We start from the raw sequence: 23,249 nt of genomic DNA, 5'->3' as shown, positions 1-23,249 counted from the left end.
GCTTGCAGAGACTTAAGTGACAAGAAGCTGGATGTCTGAGATGGAGCAAGACAGAGTTAAAAGGAGAGGGGGGCAGGACAGAACTTTATCTCCTTTTGCTCATTTGGCTGTTATGGTGCCTTTTTAATGGAATAATCCTTTGTTTTCCCTTTGATGAATGCAGAAAATGGTTCACACATAACTGCTATTTCCCCACAGATGTGCTAATAGGTCCCAGAGGAGGAGAAAGACTGGACCAGTTGCTAATGGCCAGGAACCCTTCTCACTCCCTGGTGGGAGTCTCCCATTCAGCTCAGTTGCTCTTTAAAGGGAGAATGCAAATTAAAGTGGAATGCTGGAAAACACTCTCAGACACCTGACAGTAGACAGATCTGCTGTGTGATCCTAGGAACTCAGGCAAATAGCTGTCTACTGCACATTCACATGAATCAGGGACGCCTGCCTTGTGCTGTTCTACAGTTTTACATCTGCAGAAGTCACCAATGACACAACTTGAAGGTCAGGAGGGCTCCAGCATCTTTCTTGTGAAGTTCTTTTAGCAGATGCTGGACTTCAAAATGCCTAATTTCCTTTTATCTAGTTATTTTCTATGAGTTCTCCTTGGGAAGATGGGTGAAGCAACAACAGCTTTGGATATCATAATAATGCAAAGAAGGTATTTTAAACACAGGCATTCTGTGTTTCTTAAGCCAGTTCAGAGGTTTTTTAAATAGTAAGCATGGAACAGAGAAAGGCAGGGAAGAGATTGTTTGCTCTATCTAGCGTGTCTGACTAGATTTTGTACTTTTTTTGAGAGGTAACAAAGTAATTGTCAGTCAGCTGACTAAACCTTGTTCCCTTACTAAGCAGTCTACTAAGAAACTGACACTGTAACCATATGAAGACACACAACAAACCTTTAAAACTGTTTATGATACAAGAAGAAGCCTACAGAGCACAGGATATGAGAACAATGTTACCACAGTTGATTCCTATAGCCAAGTGTTTGGAACAGTGAGTGTTATTAATAACTACCTATCTTCCTAACAATAAGTCAGTTTGCAGCCAACAAGTTAAAGGTCTGCTTTAAAAAGAGAGTTATGGCAACACAGAAATTTCTCATCAAAAGACTTGAAACACAAACACAAGCTCATCTGAAGGTGCTATATTAAAAAAATATACAGAACAGCAAGACAATTAGCAAAAGGAGAAGGAGTGAAGTAAAAACAAATCTATCTCAAAGAAAATAAGAGGAAAGCATCTTACAGCTTCTGCCTTAAAAAGTAATAGAATTAACAAGTAACTTTGATCTCTAGTTTGCTAATATTATTTTCCTAGTTAAATATTTATTGTTTGAACGAATATTTAACACAGGATTGCAGCTGCACAAATATCCCACTTCCACAACAATAGAAAACATTGCAGAGACACAAATCTTACCAAAACCCATTGGTTAAGTCTGCAGTGCTCATGTCTTAAGGTACAACACTGTAATTCTCTAAAGTTCATGTACTTGTAGTGCAAGCTGATTTTCTATCTAAAAGAATAAGCTGTACAAAATCCCAAAGTGTGTACTTTGTCATGCCAAAGATTCAGCATTATTTGAAATGTAACAAGAACAGTTTCTGTAGTTACAGTTAAGAACAAACTCAACCAAGTATCTTTTAGGCTGTGTGGATAACCCCCTTCAGTTATTTAGCGGTATAAAGCCTCTGCAGTGGCTGATTCAGGCCATCCCAAATACCTGTCACCCTCAAGAGTAACTTGGAAGACACTTAATAAATTCATCCAAGCTTGTTTGTTTTGTATTTATAGAGGAAACTCTTAAGTATTTAGTCTTTAGCATGTATTTATCAAAGGAGCTTATCAGAACTTCTTGAAAGGTCTGCTTTAATTTCAATAATGATTAAAAAGAAAAAATAATCCTGTGGCTATGTTGTAAAGCTAATATGAAGAGAAAAAAATGGTCAAGGAGGGGGAGGAAATAAAGGGTGGGAGGTGTTAGGACTATCTGGATTTAGAAGCTGAAGTAGAGGCTTAGGGACTTGTTTTGCCTTTGCCAGCATTCATCATTGAAAGACTGACTGCAGTCACTTGTCAAAACAGCTGACACCTTTTCAAGCTTGCTTACAGGAACAAATTCTATGTCTATAAACACTAGTATACCAGATAACCATGCCCAAGTCAGAGTTTACACCAGGTTCAAAATCACTACAGTTAAATCAGTGCAAGAATTCCAAAAGGAGCAGACTTTGAAACACAGACACAAAGCAATTTACACAACCGTCTCTCTTATTTTGGTTTTGCAAAATGAACTGAGAACTATATCCGAAAGAAAGATAAGCACCCAAATACCCCCGCCCTTGCAGGGCCTGACTCCAGCAGTGTAATTCTCAGCATGGTCTCTCATTTCTCACCTCCTCACCCCAGAAGGCAACTGCCTAGAGATTTTAACCTCTTTCTGTATTTTTAATATTATAGTCCCCAAATGCCCAACAGTAGGCTTTGAGAAGACTATCAGTCAGCAACATAAAGAAGCTCCCTGCTTACGTCAGTTCTAATGTTTTTGGGATCTGTATACCAGAAAGTCCTCTGCCTTGGCTGTGTTAGTCATTCTCTGGTCACACCTAATACTTTATTCCCATACTAGATACTTGGGCAGCTGTGACACCCAAGCTCTTTATCCAAGACCTCTCAACACTCCTTAAAACTGTGAGAGATCCAAGACCTAATCTTCCCATTAGTGGAGGAATCTCCTACTGTCTTGGCTGAGACTACAGAGCAGATCTACCAGCCTCAAGAACATCAATGAAATTCTATGTGAAATGAAATAATGAAGTTTCTTTGGATTGCAGGTAGAAAGCAAGAAAGAACATGAGTGTATAATTTAAGGGAAGAGCAATCACTCAAGAAGAGGGGAAAAAAAGTGGAAAAAAAGAAATTTCTGCCCCAATGATTACTTAAGATAAAAATAAACAGACAGTCATGAGGGCAGGGTCTGGAAACCAAGACTTTTAGGAAGGGTGGCAGCTGTTCCAGGAAGTATGTGTTCATGAATTTGGTAAAGCAGAGCATGAGTAAGCAAGCTAAAGCAGTCAAGACATCTTTAGCAGAGGAGATTATTATTAGTCTTTTAAGGAAGCTATTTCATGAACAGTGTTGATAAGGCTGGAATGTCATGGCTATTCTGATTTGGATGACAAAAATCACTATATATCCGGACAGAAGGTTGACTCAAGCCCTAGTTCAGCAAAGACCTTCTGATGTAATTTGCCCCACTGGTAATCAATTACATATTTGCATAAACTGTTTTTTGGGTTTTTTTTCACTTCCCACTAGCAATACCAGAAATTTCCAAGTAAGCTCTGGGTTCAAAATTGGGTCACTGCAAACCAAATATATCAATGCATGCCATAGGAATCAGCAGTAAGTTTATGGATTAGGTGGACCTAAGTGAATTAGGGGTTCTGGATGGAACCCTACTTGTAGCTACTTCAGATAACGGAAATTCAAGTTGACGAGATCAGAGTTTAAGATGTAGCAATGTTACATCTTTTTAAAGGATATAAAAAGAATATAGCATCCTGACAAAGAATATACGCAGCCTTGGGTCTTGTCGCAAAGGTAGCCTTATCAACATGTTCAGCAAGCATGCAAATATAGCCAACATAAGCCACATTCAATCTATTTGACCACATCAAGAATGACTACTAGACTCTTAAGACCGATTTCTACATTGAAAACTGTCAGCCTGTTTCAGGTATGGGGAGTAAAATATACTCTAAAAGGAATGAAAAATTCTTGTTCCTCTTGGAGATCCTATTCCTGCAAACACTTCCTGCACTCCAGACTCTCACACAAGCCCACCTCTACACTGAGTGCAACATCTGTTTCCACACTTAGGGGCTGAAATGAGAGACAGTTTTAGCAGTAGCAGAAGTAGTTGCATATAGAGAAGTATTGATATATATAACATGTAATATCAATACATATTTCCTAGTAGTATATTAATCTTGGTATGACTTGTGGTAGTTCAAAGTTGAATCACTAATATAAAGTTTGCCTTAATTTCAGATGACATGGTTATTGTTTGTTAGCAGGAACTAAATATATAAAGTATCTGAACAAGAACAGCTAAGGCTTCACTAATTTTGCACAAGTCATTCTGTCTCATTCTTAAGTTGTTGAAGCCTTCTTCCCTTTATTAATGACTCCAAGTCATTAGTAAAAATATGCATAAATCACAGGTGGGAGAGTAAGGTGTAGAGAGGGACAAACCATTTCATCTATTTGAGTGTGGTCAGAAGACACTGCAGCAAGGGGAGCAGTTATTCAGAGAAGTGAGAGAGCAGGTGGCCACCAAAACAACCAAAGTAATTCTCAGGGGTAATTGTATTTTCTGCTGAGCCGTAAACATCAGTTGTGTGGGTATTTCCACACGCCCACACTTTGATCTCGACCCCATACACACTTAGAGGTAAGCTGAGCTTTCTGATGAGACCACTCATAAGTCCAGCTCAGCAAATACCTATGTGTTTGCAGGATTAGTTTTTGTATCTAAACTGGACACAGCAAGTCTGTTTTGTTGGTATTGACTGTGCTTGTAGCTGATCTTCTTTTATGTTTATTACAAGAAAAATATTCTCCCCTGTCCCAATGCCTCTAATATTGTGGTCAGGTGTTTTTAAGATCACAGGATCACAGAATGGTAGGGATTTGAAGGGACCTCCAGAGATCATCTAGTCCAGTCTATTAATGAAAAAGTACTGCTGCACTGGTTATTCACATCAAATAAAAAGAATGCAGAGAAAAGCAACAACAGCAAAAATCAGGAGACCTAAGAATTTGTTTCAGCTTTTTTATTCAAACACTCTGGTATAAGTTATTGTTATTGCTGACATAGAAGAAATGGCCAATATGAAAATATGTCTATCAAATTTAAGGGTGAAAAGTGATTATACCACAAATATGTTAATGGAAAACATTCTCTGCAAGTTGTTTAGAGTATCTGTACAAAGGTGCTGTAGCCTGGCCCAGACAGCTTAGGGAAAAAAAGAAACTACATAAGTACCTCTTCAGTATTTTTAAAAGTAGTTTCCTCTCTTTATTCAGGAACACCCTGGGAGTGGTTCCTCTCTATAATGGCACTTTCAACTAGAGGGAAACTTCATTTAGTTAATTTCATTTCATACTGTGGTTACTGTTCAGCTAGATGTTTTGCTATGGAGCAGAAACATATCCATTCAGAGAACTGTAAGGCTGCCCTGATCGTTTCCTCAGAGTAAAGGAATAGGATTTAACAGGAATCTTACAAGAATATTAGTGATATAAGTATGCACTGAACTTCTGCAGAGACAGTAATGGTCATGCTGTTACCAAATCTCCTCTATTATGTAATTTAAAAAAAAAAAAAACCTAGGATGAACAATTTCTGTGTGGTATTGGACTTTCTGGAGGTGCGCTAATGGAAAATACAAGGGCTGAGCACTTCCCCAAAGCATGCTGAAATGTAATTTGTGTACTTCATGCCTATGCAGGCCTGCCTTGACTAACACAAACATAACAGAGGAGTATATTAAAAAAGCTGAGAGATCAGGATATTATAAATTAATATAAAAGAGTGGTGGTACAGAATTCACATCTTCTGCTGCTCAAGCCCAAAATCAGTGTGTGTCCCGGTGATGTTCCATAACTGGCATAACAGATATTGCATCTGGGATTCACCAGAGAAACCGTAAAGTGAGGAGATCCCTAACAAAAGTGGGTTGGTGATAAGGATTGAAACAATGAGAACTGAGAATTCTCAAACAAAGAGAGAAACAATGAGAATTGTGAATTGAGCCCTTGAGAATTTTGTAATGTTGATTGAGTTTTCTTAATTTAGTGGACAGAGGATTTAAAAGTCAAATCCTGAGTCTTCAATTTCCTTCAAAATAAGATACAGTAACAACAGCTGCAAGCTGTAAATAAAGCAGGGTTGTTTAACTTAATTTTTGTGGACTGAAGTGACGAATTATTTTCTTTTATTGTAAATGGCCATAATAAGCAATAGTATAGAGGCCCAAACTGAGCTCTCCCACTTGATTTCTTTGAGACAATACAGTGACCACTGTGATACCATGTTTTCAGACATTATTACCTGAAAGCAGGCTCAGTGGTGCAGTCAGCTAATGTTTACTATGTAATCATGACCAGTTCCCTTTTATATCACACTTAAATCCCAGGAATGCCCTAGAATAAAATCAGTTACACAAGAGGCACATACAGCTGGCTCATAGTTCAGCTGATGCAGAGCCATGTGGTTTTACATCAATCTTCTTCACGAACCCTGGCCCACTAGTTGTGCTAGAGATAGGGAAGAAGAAGGTATAGCAGAAATGGGTTGAGATGCTATCTATTTTCTGGTGGATTTGAGGTATAACTTAGGTTCAAATCATGGCCATTCAACAGTCCTTTTCATCTGACTGGGCAGTTTTCTTAACAAACATGAAATCCAAGCATCTTCATCACAAGTATCAAATACCATATCTGGAACAAGCACATTTTTAACCAAAATGAAGAATTCCTACAATTCTGCAGAAAGTTATTCTGGGATCAGAATAAAAACATGAGAGCAGACCGGTTATTTTCTTCGCCCCACATGAGATGGAAATCCTGAGAGGTCTGAGGGGTCCCATGGCAGACAAGGTTCCTGAGAGACTAAGGGGTCCTGAGCACAAAACCATGCACCTCAGGGCGCCATAGGCCTGTTGTTTTCATGGCATCCTGTGCCATCTGTGTGGGATGGCTACACTGTAACCACAGCCTGTCAGTACTTCAGCCCTTGGTTCAAAGGCAGTCTACCCTCAGAGATGCAAACAGGCAGGAAGCCAGGCAGACTTCTGATTTTGTGAACAATTGAAACTGATTGACATTTTCCTATCAACTTTCCAGTTGACTGGCAATGCCATAAACTACGGTTTAAAAGAAAAGTAAGTCTTCAGGGAGAAATAAAGTTTGTCTTTCGTACATGAGAAGTCTTTGAAAAAGGATTATTCTGCCCATCTTTAGAGGGGGGACACCATATGATTTGATAAACCTACTCTTGGTCTCATTCTGAAATTTAGGGTTTTTAACTCAATACACAGGTTCCTTAACAGGACCCCACTGATCTATACCTCTGCCCCTCTTTCTCCCTTCCCAAAGCAGCTGGCATCCCTCAGTCTCATCACATATCAAACTACATCACCTATTCCTTTGTTGCCATTCCTTCTAAATCTTCCACCAAAAAGCTAATTCATCTCTATGTAAATAACTGATTAAAAGTTCCTTTATATATATCCTATACTCCAATTCTTGTGTTTTAAAGCAAAACTTCAAAACATAACAGTTGAAAATTATCAGATGAGGAAATCAATAATTCATGAAGCAAAGACGTAAAAAATGCAAGTATCCAGAAATAAATGGAATTAAAAATTTGGAGATATTTAGGAGACATGCGCCCTGTTTTTAGGGTGTATTTTTAAAATCATCTCAATCTAATTATGCATTATTATCTAGAATGACTTAATTATATCTTAGTCAGTGCATCTTCACTGTATCTTCCTGTATTTCTCTGCTTCTACACTCTTCTTTCCAAAAAAATGTTTGCATTCAAACCCAAAAAGTAACTAGTTACAAGCAACTTTCTTCAGATCGATCACAGTGTTTTGAGGGGGTACCTCCTTTGATTGCTTGCATGAGTACTTTTAAGTCAAATACTGAAATTGCTCTATACCCAAGTTGCATCGTTACCTATTCACTAGCTCTATGGAGAAAGGAAAATATGTTCATCATAAGCAACCTCTTCATTCCATCATCTGAGTAAATAAACACCATTTTCTGTCTCCAGATAATATGAGAACAAGACATTGTACCTGTCTTGTTCCCGCAAGAGCAAGAACAACGCTATTGTTAATCACAGGTCAGAAAAATATAGGCATTCTGATCATGAATGGCTGCTTATCAATGAAGTGACAAAAATACGGCTCACCCTTAAGTGTTTTTACGAAAGGTCTAGGATGAAAATAGGAAAGCAGTGGCAGTTTAGGGAAAAAAACAAAACAAAAACAAAAACAGGGAAAATCACTTACTGTACTTGGTTCTGCAGAGGTATTCAACACAAACATCACCCTTCCTTGTCCAGCTGCCAAGTGCTAAAGCATGAAATGAGCAGCTGTTTCCTTCAAGCTTGGGCTGTGTGTCTTAACTAGTCACATGCCCCTCCTGATAAATCTCTCTGCTGTGCCAGGAGGTCAGAATCTGAAGATCATTATTCCCCTTATTAGAAAATCCTTTTCAAAACAGCAGCCTTTGCTAAAGCATTTGACTGGAACGTGGTGCTATGTGCTCCATAACTAACCCTCCCCCCCCTTTTTTTTTTTTTTAATGACTAACACCAAACAGTAGATAAGCTATAATCGACAGCAGGGGCAGGACAAATGGAAAGTTAAACACATCCTTGTTGATTGCTTCAGGTTTGTTTCTGGCTTCATGATTTTCTGTGTTTGAATTTAGGAATTTAAACTATTGGAAAGAGGACAATTTAAAACATTGTGCCATTTATAGCCTTTAAGACCAGGCTACCCTACAGGTCATGAAAAATATGTGAACTATCCTCCTTTTGGGGATTAGTTGTACTTAGGGGGCAACATCACTACCTTTCATGTTTGGATAGTAGAAAGATGAGTGCCTTATTAATACTGGAGATAATTTTAATTTTGGTATCTAGTATTTTTATAGCACAGATTATGGGGCTGCATTGTGCTAGACATTGTCTAGTCAGCCCCTGATAGCCCTTTTGAGGTGAGGACTATCAGTCTAAACAGAGACAAAGAAATGGGAAACAAAAACATCTTTTGTTTATCCCCATGTTCCTAGATGTAGGACAAATGAAGGAGAAACACTGAAGTCAAGAAACGAACAGATTCTGATGGAATTTTCCAGGGTGATATGTAGTCATGTGTTACTGAAATTGAACTGAAACTCTGTGCCAGTTCATTTTAGCTTGGTCACATACTTAAAGTTATTTAGGTATTTAAGGACAAAGGCATAGTGTCAGTGGGATTTTGAGAGCAGGATGTAAAACATCATTTTCTGAAATGCTTAATTCCCATCCCACTTACAGGATACACTGTGCCGAAATGCTGTGTGGTACTTTAGATTGCAAAGGCTGACAAGGCACAGGCAATTGCCATACCACAGTATAGAATGTGGTAGCGATGTTTTATTGTTTGGTAAGCCATCCAGTCTCATTGGATTAGAAAGGGCATTTCAGGGCATTTTTATGGAATAGAACCTGCACACACAGTAATGCAACTGAGATTTGAACAAATTCAAGAAATTGCTCAGAGACAGATAGGTGCCTGTTGTTAAAATCATTAAATTATAATAGCAGATCCAGCTGGAACATTTGTCAGAAACCAAGGGAAGCCTGCAAATCACTGAAGATAAAGGCTGCAGCAAAGAAAGGGTATTTTGGGTTGCTTCCTTTGACCTTACCCAGCTCTTCACATTATATAAATTCCCACATGATTATAAAACCATGCAGCCATCAGGCACAGCCTGGAGCAGGGATGAAGCCCTCGTGCCCGTTACCCGTGTCTTTATGGGTGTCTTGTTCCCTGCATCGCAGCAAAACCAGTGGGTTTCCTTGACGAGTTTTCATTGAAAAATATCCTGAGTTACATGGACTCTCATAATCTAGCCAGGACCTTGTCAGCAGTCTGGGAGGTGAAGTTGCCCCTCATTGGTGGTGTGGAAGGGGAAAGTGCCCTTTGTCACCAGTCTGGTAGAGGAAGGTGTCCCAAGCACTTGTGGCCACAGCCCTGCTGAGGGGCCTCCTACCAGCACCCCGAACCTTTCACTGGTGACACAGCAGGGTCTGGAGCCTAATGTGTCATTGTTTGCTTCTGTGCCCATACCCTGGTAACATATGTAAGCAAATAACCAAGAAAGAAGCATCACTGAAGTGTCTTCAGTTTATGGCCGGATAGGCTGGCTCCCCAGGCGGCTACCTCCCTGTCTCTCACCCTCCCCTCACCGGTGGCGGGGCAGAGACGAGGATTCGGGTTCATCCCTTCACGGAGGGCACCTCGTTTTCAGGCCCCACAGCAGCCCCCAGCGGCCTGAGGTCTCCGGTGCAGCCTCCTCAGACCCTCACCCTTGAAGGCCTGCTTGAAGCACTCGAACCAGTCCCTGTTGCCAGGACTCTGTTCTGTGCTGGTAAAGTCGGCAAACTACAAGTGTTTGGTGCAGAAGTGCAGCAAACGTGCAAAAGAGTCCCAGTGCTCAGCCAGGCTTAGCGACATGTCTACCAGTAGCCCCTCTTGGCTGTCCTGGGAGGCTGCATGGAGGAGCAATGGTACCTAAGCTTCTGAGGGAACTTTAATCAGGCCTCTAAACAGTGTCCCAGGGTGTGAGGGTCTGTGACCCTAGGGCCTTCTGAACTGCTAAGGAGGCTTTGAAAGAGGGGTACAGGAGATTGTAAAAACTAGAGAAATAAGCCCAAGAGGAATGAGTTTATTTCTCATCAGGACACTGATGGAATGACAATTTCTGAGAGCTCTCCCTGCAGAGCTGAGTTGGAAGCTCCTGCAGAACTTGGCCATGGATGGTTGCTCTCAGGGCTATGCTTAAAATACCACGCCTTACTCAGAGAAAGGAGGAAGCTCCCACTGTGCTTTAGGGCATGGCCTATTGAACAAATGAGTTCCCTGATAAATGCCATTTTATTTCCCCTAAAAGGCATTTTCATCTGAGATCAAGAGTAACAGAAATTTATATACAGCTTTAAAATTAATCCTAGATTTCTTTACATTGTTACAAAATTACTTCCTTGCTGATACTGAAGAAAATGCAGTTGAAATGTGTTCTGCAATAGTCTACCAGTCCACAAATGCCCTTAATATTACTTTGCCCTTTTTTTTGATTATGCAATATCAATCCCACTCTTTTACATTTATCAATTATTAATATAATTTATTAAATAGTGGGCCATTTGAAATAGCGCACAGAACAGAGCCATCACTCTGCATTGAATAGTTGCCTGTTTTTATTTGGTAGTCATGCTCCACATAGGAACATAATTTGATGATAATGACTGAATGGCAATATTCCACAAACAACTTCTGATACACTCCCTAAAAAGAAAAAGTGCCTTTGTACTTTCTGAAATGAGTAGACAAAGAAATGATTTTTTATGGCTCAATAAAAATGTCATAAACCCTGATTGCTATTTATGTGGGAAAAAGTTTATCAGTTTCTCATGGTAGATGGACAGATTTAAGTCATCATGAAACAGAACAAATAATTTGGGTATAATTCTTGAAAGTAAAAGTCTCAAAAATGTTGTGGAGGGTTTCTTTTTTTTTTTCCATTTGTTTTTGTTTTGTTTTGTTTTTTGTTTTTCTTTTTTAAGAAATAGTAACATATGAAAAAAGATAAGGTAGCAAATGCAGACACAACAAATATAATGTTGTGTTCTTATGACTATTAGATGGCATCTTCATATGACAAAAGCTTTGCTGTTTGTTACACAACAGTATATCAGCTTCCCTTTCTGCTGAGAAAACAACTCAAGACTGGATAGAAGTGTGTATTTTTCTCTGTGGACATTGATGCCTAAAAACATAAGAAATGAACATAGATTTCTCAGACATGCTATGAGAAATTATGAAAAGGAAGAACAAAAAATGAGTACAGCTAGTGCCAAATTGTGATGGGGATGAGTGCATGTAAGGTTAAAATTTTAATGTCAAATAGTAGGGTTAACTTTTAGAAAAGTTGCAAAGAATTAAAGAATGGAACAGTTGCTCATTTTGGTTCAGTTTGAGATCAGGGAGTTGTTTGTGGATAAATGAATCCAACGTGTCTCCTTACTTAGGAGACGCTTTATTTCATGGCTTGCTTTTAACTATTGTTTCTCTTATCTTTTTAGACATACTTGGCTGTATCTTGTTTATATGTCATTTAATTAACTCTAGGTGCATACATTTATAAATCCATCAGAGATAGTTTATTTCAACTTTGATACAGTGCAAAACTTTGGAATGTAGAGTACTTTCTGAATATGACAGTTATGGACAGCTGTTTTGTGGGTTGCCTGAAAATGCCTTTTTTGTTAACATGTTCTTCTGGAGTTTATGTAACAAGAGATAAGACTCTCAGTGAGCATAAATGTCATAAAGGTTATACTAACTGCAAGTCTATGGTTGTACATTTACTTCTTAAATGCTTGCACTATGATTTGACTGCAGCCTTTTAGAATATATGGAATCTGTAACTAATCAACAGTGCCTAGTTTACTGGTCTACCTCACTGCCTCAGATATTATATAGCCTTCCCTGTCAGCCACTGTGAATGAAAACAGACCATGGAAGCCTTCACTAGACAGGATGTTTTATTAATACCGAAGTGTGATTAAAAAGTCTGCTATAAATAGTCCAACAGCTCTTAATACTAAGTTGCAAGCTCAAGGGCTTCTGAAGGACATGATGTAAAGGAAAATTTGCTGAAAATATTGTATGTGAGTCTCTCAACCTTACCTTACATTATATTAAATCAGTTTTAAACATCTATAGGCTATGTTACTTCCCTAGCAACATAATTCAGCTCCAAGTTCTTCAATATAAGGCTCTAGGGGGCACAGGAGTACTGCAAGTGCACTGTGTACCTCCCCTTTCATGCCCAAGGATACACCCAATAGTCACCTTACTGTTAAGAAAAGAACTGAGAGGATAAGGTCATCCCTATGTATGACCCTTGAAATCAGTTCTTTCTTTCTATCAGCAACTGTATGTCCTAGGTGGAGTCTATGGCAATGGCTAGAAATAAGGTTGTCGTTGCCAGTGGAAAACTGGGGAAAAAAAAGCTTTTAAGTAATTTTAAATGTATGAGTATATAGTATTTAAACTGAAATTTGATATGCTTTGTACCTGCCTGAAAATTTAGATTTTATGAATGAAACTAAACTATTTGATCATTACATTCTTAGAAACAACAGAGGGAAAAAACTCTTGTGCTCTGATAAATAGTTCTTCTAATTATGGCGTTGAAAAACAATAACACTTCTAGGCTCTGAAGCTTTTGGCACATCAGGTGCAAGTAGTGGGGGATTTTTTTGTTGACCTACTAATCATTCAGCCCAGTTGTAAGCTTCTGACTAATGTTTTCACTTGCTTAGTAGAGATTTGGGTGTTTGTCACTGTGGCTGCTGAATTCTTTGAGGATTAAGCTACTCTACCAACAGTCCATGCCCTCAGTGCTTCTCATGTCATATTCCAGAGGGGCTCCTACCCATCCATTTGGCCATCTTCCTACCACTTTTGGATGGCTGTTCATTTTCCCCTAAGCATTTGGTCTGCGTAGTGGACAACTGAGAAGCAGTATGCCTGGAATGAAGGGAGAATATGGAGAAGTTACTAGAGTTAGGAGGAGGGCAGTGAAGATGCTAAGGTTCAGAAGAGGTGGATAGGATAGGATAGGATAGGATAGGATAGGATAGGATAGGATAGGATAGGATAGATTATTTTGTTTGGAAGGGACCTACAATGATCATGAAGTTCAACTGTGATGTGCAGATGTGCAAGAGTAAATTAAAGAGGATCCAGGCAGTAAAGATGGGAGGTGGAAGGATGAAGTTTGATGATAAGGATAGGCTGTATGAGAGTGGTGGGTGACCAAATCTGTTAAGGCAGCCTTTTCACTCAAGTACAGTACTAGTGGCTCTCCTTTCCTTTTCCTTCTTTTCTCTTGATGACCTGCTTAGAATTAGTGTTCTGCTTTGTGGAAATGCTGTGTACTCACAGCTGTAAGTTAATGGTAATTGTGCTTTAACCTGTGTAATATTTTTTCTCAAGACTTCTTTAAGAATTGTATTTGGTTTTCCTTTTTTTTTTTTTTTTGTTGTTGTTGCAGGACATGTTTGTAAGTGGAAACAACTTGTTGAAAATCTTCAGGGTAATTGTGTTCTAATTGGCTGTTGCAGTGGAGAGACTGTGGTGGAATAGGGAGATACTGTTTTTTAGGGATTACAAATTTGGCATGAAAAATAGGGGATGGTCTAAATTTTTCTGTACCTTTGGTCCTCAGATTTAGGAAGGCAATGACAATGACTAATGAAAAACTCAAAACTATTCAAATAAAATCCAAATCCAGAGAACTAACTCTTCTCCTCCGTTATTCTCTCCCTCCCTAAGCCCACAGTATGCACAGAGAAGCTGTCAATTTATTAGTTCCTTCCTTGTATCAGCATATGTAAGAAATTTTAATTATTAAAATTGTTACTCTTATTGTAAGATTATAATGTGTTTCTTTCCAGTTCATTTTACCTGGTTCTATTTCACAGAGAGAGGTAATAATTATTGGTGTTAATTTTGTTTTGTTGCAGGACATGTTTTTAAGTGGAAACATCAAAAGTCTGCAGTGTAAATTGTGCACTAACTGTCTGCTGCAGAGAAGAGATTGTGGTAGAATGGGAGACTTTTAAAAGCAAGATTTTCAATGTTTTTTTCATTATTTTAGCTGAGATAATAAATTAATTACTCTTTCATCCAGTGTATTGTCTTCAGACATGGAATTGCATCTCCTGTTTTCCAGTCAAGGTGCGTGGATAGACCAGGATGAGGAACTCTTGATGTCTTGAAAAGCACCAACAATATGCAGTATGAGGCATTTCAGTTTCAAATTTCTCAGTGCTTTCAGTGACTAGTTGTTTGATGATGAGATTGCATGCTGTTTGTGAGTTTATCCACAATGTTTCTCATTCGGTGCTGGGACCTCCATTTTTACAAAAGCAACAGGATTTCATAAAATAGCTGATCCAAAGCATCTAAGAGATGAATATGTATGCATTTCTTATATGGTCAGTTATTGAAATGGAATTTGTTTCTTTTAGAAAGACTTGTTAGAAAGGGTTTGTTCATTTTAGAGACAAGTAAGTTTTCTCTTGTAATTCTTGAAGAACAGAGATGGACTGATGAAAGTAATTTGTTCTGTGCTGTGAAAGCTAAAGGTTAGTAGCATTGCCTTTACCAAGGGATAGGGTGAAACTGGGCCATGTAGTCAAAGCTGGTGATAAGAGCCTCTTCTGTAGCAATAACAATATAGTCAAGATTGTTTAAAAAACCCAACAGAACAAAGTGACAAAAATGCTTTACTGTCTATTACCGACTAAATTGAATAATTATATTCCATGGGATGAGTATGCTTATTTCACAGACAGAGCTTGAAGAGCATGTTCCTATAATTCTAGACCTGGATGTCCAATGATAGGACAAGGGGCAATGGGTATAAGCTGGTATAAGAGGTTCCAAAGAAATACAAGGAAGAATTTCTTCACTAAGCACAAAACCATTTCTACTATAAAGGGTGTTTTTTCCAATACTACCTGGATTGTTCTGAAGCTGAAAACTTCTGAAGAGACTTGAGTATTTTAAAGAAATTTGTTATCCAGGTTTCTCCAGCCATCCTTGTGAATGATGTGCTGAGCAAGGATGAGGCATTGCTGTGATGTTGAATCTAGAGTGGCTCACAGACCTCTTCATTATGTCCTCTCTCAGACATGAGGTGGAATGATAGATGCTCAAAACATTTTCAAGTCAGGGATTGTATGTTTTATAATGCATTTATTTATGTTTTACAGAAAGTTCCTAGCTTTCTAGGACTTTTGTGTTTTATTTGTCTCTCATTGTAAGTTCAGCTACTTTCAGCTTTGTCTGGTATAAATCATGATGTGCTTTTCACTCAAAACATACATGAGAGAGAATATTATTCTGCCAGTTTTGCATTATAAGTAAGTAGTGAAGAATGTTTTGTCTGTTTTGTTAATTTTGATGTACCTGTTACCATCACTGATGCCACAGTGGTTCCTGGTTCAGTAGGTCAGTCTGTTCTCAGTGAGGCAGTGTGAGGTGGTACTGAGTATGTGAGTATCAACCTGAAGCAATACATCCCACCTTGCAACTTGATGTAGTCCATTTGCATCGATTTCACAAGAGTGGAAACAACGAAGTCTAGTAACAAACCCAGAAAAGTGCAAAAATCCAAACCTATTTCCCTCCTTTCCCTAGAAAAAACCTGAACAATGTTTTTTTAGCAGTATCTGTCAAAATGTTAAAAAAAATAATGCAGTGCTCTTTTGTAAACAACAGCACTTTCAGCTTGCATCATAAAACGAGGCACAGATCACAAATGCCTAACATGGTAGAACAAGCAAGTGGGGTCTTCACCAATTCTAATATACAACACATTCATCAATCAGACTATATTATCCAGCAGCCTGTCTGAGATCCATTGCATTGCATGCAAACATCTCAGGATTCATGCTCCTGAACTTACTGTGAGAAGAGTGAATTTGGATCCATATGTGCCTTCTGTGTACTCTATGAAATACCTAGTTCAAAGACAAATGAGAGGCTATTGCTGCCATGCTCATTACTTGTGAGATTTACTTATTATAGTCGCAAAACTTAGTAGTTTTGTAAGCTCTGTGTGGCCAAGGTCTCTTTTTCTGTTGTTAATATTCCAGTTTCATGTCTCTTAATGAGGACACTATCCTGCCTTTTTGTCTTAGTTCTGCTTTTAATGGTTGCTTAAGTTAGTTACCTTCCTACTATAATAAAGTAGATGTGGATTAATAGCACAGAACTAGAATTGCATGATGTACTGTGTCCAGAATTCCATGTAGGCTGTATTGCGGTACACAACCACAGCATAGTATGAGGGCAGTTTGGATATTCCTTGTTTTAAGAGAGAAAGAAGACACCAGACGTAACTGGGAGGAAGGTGGCTGAGAAGGGTCATTGAAGAGATGGCATCCAGTGCATAAATAAGAGGAAATTTCTGAAATGAGGTTAAAGAAGAGCTGAGGAGTGAAACATGATGTGTGCCTGCCATTTTTTTCCTGCTGGCAAGAGTTGGGACAGATTTCTCCTTCCCCTAACCACTCTACTTCCCAGGAAGTACTGTGCTAAGTGACAAGGAGACTTTCAACTCTGAAACTCGGTGCAAATTGAAAGAAGATAAAGACAAGAATGCTTCTCAAAGGTAATGTGACTTTTTCTGTGCTACCCAAAGACCTGAAGATGCCTGCATGGTTACTGAACTCACAGACCCCCTGGAAGAATCTTTAGCCAGTATGTCCTACTGTGTTTTTTATTACATTTTGCTATGAACAAGCAGTGGTAATATTATAAAGTGGAGTTTTATTTTGTTCTAGGCATTCTGTGAATACAGTCGCATGGGATATATATCATCTATCTGCAGGGTTTTTAGGCTCTTAGTCTTGTAAAGCACAGGCTATCTCATTTCCCTAGCTGTGTTTTCAAAGAAGCCCTGGAGGCTGTACATTCGAACTCCTGTGCTCTGCTGCAGTGTAAGAGATATTTTGTAGTTAAAGCATCTTTGAAACCTGGAAACACAATATGAGTTGTGGGCAAGGTGGACTTGTACTCTGCGACAATCTTTCTTGTTCTCTCTCCTTTGTTTTTTATTGTGATCCATCTTGTATCCTTCCACAGAAATATTCTACTGTTGTGTCTTCATGTAATCTAAACCCTGCTTTTACTGATGCTTGTAAAGGAGGCCCCAGGTCAAGTCTTCCCCTTTTTGTCTTGTCTGTTGTTCAAGTAACAAGCCTTTTTAGACCGCCTGTGTGTTCAAGTGATGATGAGAGATTTGCCAATTTCATTTCTACTCCATGTCTCCATTTGGTTAATAGTTCTATGTAACATCTGCTTCTGAACAGTGGCCCCTTATCTTGTACTCCATTATGTGGGAAATGAGAGAACCAAAGGCAAAAAATATAGCTTCACTTTGGCATGAAGACTGACTTGTAAAACAGCTTTTTCATTCATCCTTGCTTATGCAACAGTAATTCTCTAGTCCACTAGAAGAGTGGGAGAGCATAGTGAATTTAATGGCTTTTTCTGATAGCCCATAAACTTCTGGGAGAAACAGTTCATCTTCTGTGCACACATTGATCTTTATCCTTATACAATAAGCTGGTACAAAGCCTGTGCCACATTTAATTCCTGTTTGAGCTAAGGTTTTGTGTCAGCTCAAACAATTCTCACTCTAGTGGGTCCAACTACTCTTGCATGTAGAACATGATGATCTTCCCATTAAACTTTTCTCTTGAATGTACTACATCCATATGTTCTGTTGTAAGCTGGCAAGCTTTTGGGTTTCTGACAAGAATGGCAAAACTAGCATGCTATGTTTGAGTCAGACTAGATGATCTAATGACTCTGCGTGGCTTTAAATTTTATAAGCCTGTTGAAATAATTTTGCTTGAAATCAATGACACTACTCATATGCTTTAATGTAAGCACCTGTATAAACATCTGCACGAGTCAGGATGTTATTCAACACATAGTTATAAGCTGGCTTTTTGGACATTATCAAAGAAGTTATTTTTTAGCACTGACATTCTGTTACAAGTGTTGAGTTGCTGCTTCTCTTGTAGAACATGTTGTAGAACATTTTTGATGCTGTTCAATATTGAACTTTGATTTCTTAATGTGTTTTATCTTGTTTTTTTTTAATGTTCCATCTCCCCCAGTTTTGCTTTTTGAGTGAGACTACTGTAGAATATACATGAATTCTCTAAAAACCTTGCTTTGGCCACCCCAAATAGACACACTGCCACTTCCCCCCACTGTAATGTTAGCAGGCTTGGCTGTGACTTGGAGCACAAAGGTCCCTTGTAAGATCACCTGGTATAGTGGAATAGGGGCTTAGGGGAAAATTAAGATACTTAGACTGGAGCAATTGCATGAGGAATAATAAATCCTACTAAACCTAAGCTAGCTTTTCATGAAAGCATGGCACGGTTTGTCTGTCACCCAAAGGACGTTATTTGTTAAGTCATATGGTTTTTCTTTAAGTCAGACAGCTTTCCTGGAGCCAGAAACCCCACACTGCCCACACACCAGTGACAGCTGACTGAAGTATTTATTTAACAACCTTAGTCTTCTTTATATCTCCCAGCAAAATAATGGCAGGGTAGAAAACATGTGAACCTCCACTTCCTTCTGGTATATCAAATTCACCTGTTTCATTTTTAGCTTGGACTCTTAATAGTTGCAACACTCAGAAGTGTTTGTATACCAAGAATCTCCCACAGAGTAGTTAGACCCTAGCAGCCAGTAAGATTTTACAAGGTGCAGGGGTGTAAATTTCATTCTAAGGCCTACTGGAATGATTGTATCTTCAGGACAAAACGCTCCGTTTGCAAACTTTGAACTCATGAACTTGTGAACGCTTGAAGATTTGAAACAGATCTTTTTATATGTATAACTTTTTTCCCCTTAAACCTGCTTCTGCATTTATATGAGTATGTAAGGCAGTCTCTGTTTCTTAAACTGGAGTTACTAACTCTCTCAGTTACAAAGACATGCTTGAAATACTGGCCTTAGAAATTACTGTTAGGTTTTCTGTCTTCAAGAACCTGTTTGCTTTTTTTTCCTAAAACAATCTGTCTTATTTGAAAACAGCACAGTATGTTTTGAGCACTGCCAGACACAATGGTGACACATTTTCCCTGATTTGGACTTGCTTTGAGCAAGTTCTAGATGCTATAATGGGAGAAGAGCTTGAAGAAAGATTGACCAACTGCCATGTTCCTCATACAGCATTCTATAAGAAACAGAAACTAGTTGAGTAGCTACTGGTTGTCCTTGTCTTCAGAAGAAAAATCTCTGTTCTGAATGCTGTGAGCAACTTTCGTGGATTTAGTGGGTTTACATCTATGCCTTTCACCAGATTTTGTTCTGTTAATTATTTGTTAAGGATATTTATTAAATATGAATTTATTAAGAGTATGAATTAGGCAATTTTGAAGTACCATCTAGAATATCTTTTCCACAGATAAATGCAAAAGTTCATCAGTGCATTATTTTATCATCTCTTCCTGTATAATTGCATTGTAAATGGCTGATTTGCAAATGATCTGCTCCTTATAGCTAAGCAATAGTCTCTGTTTTATCACACTCATGCAGTGATACCGAGCTGTAAAATAATGTTGTGGTGAGTGTTGCAGACCTGAATAATTCTAAATGATCCAGTGTTTGCTGTTCAGTTGTATTCTAATAGCTGTGCAACGGACATCACATGGAAATGATCGCATTGGTTTAACAGCAATGCTTCTTTGCTTGGGTATTTATTTGCAAGTTTGCCTCCCTTCTCTCCATCTTGTGAGTTTTACAGAAGCTCATCTAGTATAAGAAAGGTTACATAGTTTAATATTACATATTTAAATTACAACCCTTTTTTGGTTTCTGCTCAGTTTTTATGCAGGGGAACCATTTACTGAAACTAAAAGCAAGGAAGGTTACCTGAATGAGAGCATGCTATGCTAGTTACTCAAATGGCAGTCTAAAGAACTTTCTCTTGCAAATATCTGTACAGCCTTCTATTTTTACTCTCATTACAGATGTTTTGTTCTTCACAAGACCAGGCTTCTTTAGGACATGAGAATTACTGTAAAGAATTGAATAGTTTAACATTAGACAAAGAAAAGCCTGATCTTTTCTATGATCATTGACTAACATCTGCTTTGTTGGAATTGCTGCTTGGCACTTCCCTGGATCAGATTTTCATCTGACTGCTGCTGTTTACAATTGTCCTATCGCAGCTTTTCACCTACAGGGATGACATCCTGCCTTGCTATCTCCACAATAACAGACTCTAAACATAATAGCATCCTACAGGGATTCAGTAGAATAACAACACATCACACTTCCTTTTTAGTCACCAGCAACTTTTTACAATAAATCACCAACTCCGAGGAACATCTGAATAATAAATGAATAATAATCTGAATGGCATACTCAAAGAGGTAATGTGTTAAGTGAGATTAATACAGAGGTTATTCTCATAAATTGTTCAAAGAAGATGAAAATTGCATGATGAAATCCTGCATCTAGTATTCTACAGCTTCTGTCCCCATGACTCCAAAACACAACAGCGTTTCCTTTGTTAGCAGAGCATACGTGTTGGAAATCAAAGAAATCAAACACAATCTTAAAATAACTTTTTAGCTTTCCCACTTAAAAGTATGTCTTTTTGATGCTAACTGAAAGAATTAATATATGGTCTGGTAGGTCTTAAGATGGAGCTTTTTCTGCATGCAATTGGGATAGTATAACTGTCAACAATGTTCCACTCACATTCTACTGTCAATTTAAATTAGACCTCAGAATGAAAACTACATGGTATTGCAATGCAAAACCACAATGAATAGTATATACAGATGTCTTTGTATAGTATATTTTATGTAGCCACATGTCCAGACACACACGCACATTACCTGCTGTGATAAAGTCTTAAAACTGTAGAAACTTTCAGGTCCTTCAACTCTGGCTAAGTTCCTACCTTCAAATGTATCTCATAAGACTAAATTCTCACAAAACTTAAACTATAAATGACATACATTTTGACTTGATGTATTTTTAATTTTTTTATATATATATATATTTATATATCTATTACATATACTTCTTCCTCCCTCTCTCTTTAACTTAATGCAGAGCTGACTGCATTATTTTTCTTTGGGGCACATAATTACCATCAACATTTCTGTAGTACTTAATCGCAGGTTATAAAATGAACACAACACATGTGAGGAAAACAGGAAAGTTATCTCATGGATATATGGCAAAGGTTTCCTTTGCTTAAGGAAAGTTGTGAAGAACCTGTAACTGGGTTCAGATTTCTTTATCTGAAAATCAGACATCCTGCCAACCTTTATATAAAAATCAGATACAGTTCCTTCTCCAAAATTCATTCTGTTTTCATTTACCAGTCTGGCCACATCTGAAAAAGACATGGGGAATGAAGCAAGCAAAAATGCCAGAAGGAGACACTTACCTTAATTTGAGAGGTACCAAACTTTCAGCACACTCCTTTTTTAAAAGACTTCTCACAGTGTTGAGATGCTGAGATTCCTGTACATGACTCTCACACTCAGCAGCCCTGGCAGGGCCCTGGAGAGACAGAAGCTGGATTATGCTCCCTTCACTCCCAACAGCTCTGAGGCTGAGGTTCTTTTGTGCTCAATTAGTTCTAGATTGTTTGGCTAAATGGCAGCCACACTTCCTTCTATTCTTTCCGAACTTAGTTTTCCTGCCTCCAGTGGTGCTTTTTCCTTTCTTTGAGCTATAAATAGTACTGCCACAACACAGTCTGCAGCAGCAAGGAAGGCAGGAAATGCATTTAAACAAAGAAAAGATTTTAGATTTTTTTTCCCCCCTCTCTCACCAATATAAGTAAAAGAATTTGATAAGGATTGCTCTGCAGACACAGCTGTCTTGCATGAGGACAACATTTGTTCAAAAGTGAGCTAGGATGTCCTCTTTTTACCAAAAAAATTCAGCACTAAGCCTTTTGACCTTAGTCTCTTGAGTAATTATCACTTCCCTTAAGTATTTAATTTTGGGTAAATCTTTGAAATAGTTTGAAACTGGAGAGCTGGAACAAAGATTTTCTTTGGTTTGTAAAAGAGTACAAAGATGGCTAAGGTTTTAGGATGGTAAAATATGTGTGGAGGTGCAGATCTTGCATGCTGAAGAATGACGTTTAAAGTTCTGTGAATCATTGTTTCATCTGAGTACTTGCTTCCTCAATGATACTTATCCTGCAGCTTCAAGACAGAGGCTAAGATGTTGGAAATGTTTAAGCAGACCAAGTGCATTTACGTGCAGGGAAGCAATTGTTCATGTACTCGGTGAGGAGAGGTGTGCAGCTATAACTCTTTGATAGCAACTATGTTAAAAGCCTCAAATAGTTTTATGAATGAATTTGAGATAAAGAATTATTTCTGTGGGCTTTGAGATAGATGTTTTGATTAGAAGCTTTCCAGTTTTAATGATTTTCAGTTTGATGATTTTAAAAGTACACACCAAGCTTGTAAGGCTCTGTCAGGCTTAAAAAAAACCTAAAACCCAAACTAACCATTTTCAAGTTATACTCAAGTAAGGTTAAAATATAGTACTGTACTTACCTGTCTCTTTATCTGTTCTCCCTGTTCCCTCTTTTTCTGCTCCCTGAGCATGACTTTTCTTCATTATATACAAATTAGATAAATTGAAGTAAAAGAGCTTTCTGCTGGTGTTCACAGTGGTAGTTTCATAATAGCAGTGTATTTATTGAAGATTATAATGCATGGTTTGTAATTGGTGATTATTTTGTTGGGAAGGTAGAGACTTGAAAGATGGATATTGCTACGTGGACAAGTGATTTTTCTTCTGTTA

At 38.2% G+C, this 23,249-nt stretch overlaps 1 protein-coding gene across 2 annotated transcripts in view; it reads right to left on the bottom strand.

Annotated features, from left to right (window-relative positions):
• Nucleotides 1-22,032, bottom strand: part of RASGRP3 (RAS guanyl releasing protein 3) — a 66,930-nt gene extending 44,898 nt beyond the window's left edge. For both annotated transcript variants that reach the window (XM_061991180.1, XM_061991181.1), the window contains exon 1: nt 21,868-22,032. The gene's annotated coding sequence lies outside the window, so the exon portion shown is untranslated. The remainder of the gene's footprint in view (nt 1-21,867) is intronic.
• Between the last annotated feature and the right edge of the window lie 1,217 nt (nt 22,033-23,249).

This window comes from Colius striatus, chromosome 2 (assembly GCF_028858725.1).
Source record: "Colius striatus isolate bColStr4 chromosome 2, bColStr4.1.hap1, whole genome shotgun sequence".
Classification (NCBI taxonomy): Eukaryota; Metazoa; Chordata; class Aves; order Coliiformes; family Coliidae; genus Colius; species Colius striatus.
This window is presented reverse-complemented; position numbering and strand designations above follow the sequence as displayed.